Genomic DNA, 3,143 nt, shown 5'->3' on the forward strand with positions numbered 1-3,143 from the left:
GCTGGGGGCTCAGCTGAGACTGGAACATTCCAGATGGCCTCTTGTCCCCCTGTCCCCCACCTAGAGTGGCCTCTCAACATCTCATGGTATATCTTGAGCTTTTGTCAGCATGGTGGCCGACTTTCAAAGGGAAATTCCAAGATACCAAGTCTGGTGGCAAGTGCTTAGGACAGCTCCCCTTGTGTGACACTGGCCAAAACAAGTCACACGGGGAAGCCCAGATTTTTGTGGGGGAGGGACCTACCTATGAACCTGGTTCCAGGTGGAGTCCACAGATGTAGCTATCTACCCCAACCTGAGAAGAATGCCTAGTACGGTGGGCTAGTGGACCTGTCCATAGGATCACTTGACTCTAAAAAGTCAGATTTGGGGAATATTGTGGTTAGCCAGGGCCATGACCAACTGTCCACTCTACTGCCCAGATCCTTCCCAGCTTTCTCCTGATGACCTCTTGCAGGAACATCTGGAGGCTCCAAACAGCCCACATCCCTCTGGTGTCGGGAGGATCAAGAATAATTCAGCAGAACTCTACCTGGCCTCATTTCAAGGTCAGGCATGGACAGCTCTGAGACTCATTTCCTGTCACTTGGAGGCTGTTCTGAGTGGTTTCAGGTGCTGGCTGCACTGTTAACTGGCTGTGTGATCTTGGGCAAATTGTGTAGCCGATCTGCACCTGCTTTTAAAATCTGAGCTATGGGGAGAACAATTCCTATCTCCTGTAGTGAGGACTGGATGAGATGGTACATGCTGAGTGCCGTGTCAGTACTCAACACAGCCCATCAATGCCATGAGGATAGCTGCAGAGACTGGGGACGTACAGCAAAGACCAAACAAGAGTTCACACCTCCTCCCAAGCCCTGGCTTCCTGCAGCTGAGAGGAGGGATGGTGTAGGTCATTGATCCATCAGCAGTCCACATCTACTGTTGAGCTCCTGGTAAAAATAGGACTGTGGGGCCTTTGTAGGGAGCTACATACATAGGAAAGAGAACAGCAGGGCTCAGCAGAATGAACTGAAGACCAAACAAACGCAGATGACTCAGGACTTGGAGAAGAAAAGAAAGGTGGGGAGTTAGAGTTGGGTGAGGGTGCAGGAAGCCTTCCTGGAAGAGGTGAGTACTGAACAGGTGCCACAAACATGGTAAGATCCAGACAGAGGAGAGGACTGGGGTAACAGAGCACACGTTCCAAACTTTTGCGGTAAGCCCTTGCCAGAGATACATCATGTGACCACCTGACCCCCAACAACCCTAATCATCTGTCCCTTCCATTCCTTTCTTCTCAGGTGGCATGGTCTGGTCATGTTTGGCATACATACCAACATTCGCATTCCCATGTCACTGGAAGACATGACTAATCAACTGTAGAACACCACTCCTAACACACACACTCACACACACACACACTCACACACACACTCACACACACACACAACCACTCTGCTTATGCCTCTCAAAGCAGAAAGCTATTATCAGTCTAATGAGGTTAGTGCTTGAAGGAGTGAAACAAATTTGCTGACTCAGGTTTGAGCAGAAACAAAGCACCATCTTTGAAATCCAGAAATGCTGTGTCCTGGCTTCTCCATCTGCAAACTGTGTGCCTTTCAGTAAGTATCTTCACTGCTATGGATCTCAGCCTCCTGCCTGGGGTAAGAGAATATTAATTCCTACTCGGAGGAGCACCGAGAGACTCAAATGAGATCATGTGTGCAAAACTCTAATAAAGTACAAAATCCAAAAGAGATGATGGTGAATGATCACGCTGCAGCCAGACGTCAGAAGGCTCGAGCAAATGCATCCATTAGGGCCCTACTTGCTGCTTTTTGGAGGAAGAACAATCAGTTGAGGGGTGAGAGTGAGACGCAGCCCCTCTGAGCTGTCAGCCCATGGAAACAGGGCTTGGAATCTGGGCCTCAGTGCGGGGATGGTGGAAGGGCGCCCCAAGCATGTGCTCGGAGAAGAAGCCCAGGACTAGAGCTCTCCCTGATGGGGTGGGGGGTGGGGAAGCTGTCAGAAAAGCAGGCAACTGTGGGTTAAGAGACAGATGTTTCTGGTTGATGACAGACGAGTAATGAAGAGCACAATTAGTTTACTGAAGCAGATCCCTGTTTACCAGCATCTGGGAACTGCAAGTTAGGATGTTGTGCCTCTGCGTGCTCTCATATCCCCAGCTCGCTGCCCACCCCCACTGCTGTGGAACTCTTTGCCTTGACCACGGACCTCTGTCGCTCAGCCTCATCTTAGGAGCGGCTCTCCTGGTTGGAAGTGGAGGGAATCGCCATCCCTAGACCAGAAGAACCTTTATAAATCCCCCAAGGCTCCAGTGGTATATGACTCCTGCAGAAAGTGAGCACAGAGAGGTCAGAATGTGGTTCAAGGTCACACAGCAGGCAGTGGCGGCGCTGGATCTGGGCCAGGTCTCTTCCCCACCAGGTATAGCACAGACCCCAGGTTCAAGTTTGGCCCAGAGTCTGGGCTGTAGTTGATGGCCAGTAAATCCAGAGGACGTTTTGCCCTCCCCACAGAGCTTCACTCCCTCTTGTTCCTCGGCCAGCAGTAGCTATGAAACCAGAACCACCTGGAACATTTGTTCCTGTAAACCTCATTACAAAGGCCTTCTTTTTCTTTCTCCTTTTTCCTTAAGCCTGTTGCTTTGTTAAGGCCATTTCTAAACATTGCGGGGGAAATGCCCTGTTTGTCTTTCCTATATGTCCCACCAGGAAATGAGGGCTCTTGCTTTCCTTGAGTGATCCATTCCCGACACTAGCTTGCCGCTGACAGTCGGGTCTGCTGTAGATATATTAACTTGAGTCTTCCTTTGGCTTTATATGGCTCGGGGACAACATCTGGAAACAGATGTTTGCTTGGAGATGGAGCAGGAGCAGGAGGCCTGGATCCAAAAGCAAGCCCCATCCCCCCAGAGAAGGGGGGCAGACGTGCTGAGAGCTCCTGCAAGCACAGCTTCTGACTGGGGTGGGAATTTTGTGCATTTGAAGGAATGGTACCCTCTCTGGGCTAGACACACGCTGCTGCTATGCTGGGCCTGCCCGGGGATTAGCGCCAGGGCTGCGGAGGTGCTGGAATTTGTCCCCACAACTCTCCTCTTTGCTCCATCCCACGGCCAAGGACTAGGAGTCCAGCTCCTT

The sequence above is a fragment of the Capricornis sumatraensis genome, chromosome 10 (genome assembly GCF_032405125.1).
Source record: "Capricornis sumatraensis isolate serow.1 chromosome 10, serow.2, whole genome shotgun sequence".
NCBI classification, from domain to species: domain Eukaryota; kingdom Metazoa; phylum Chordata; class Mammalia; order Artiodactyla; family Bovidae; genus Capricornis; species Capricornis sumatraensis.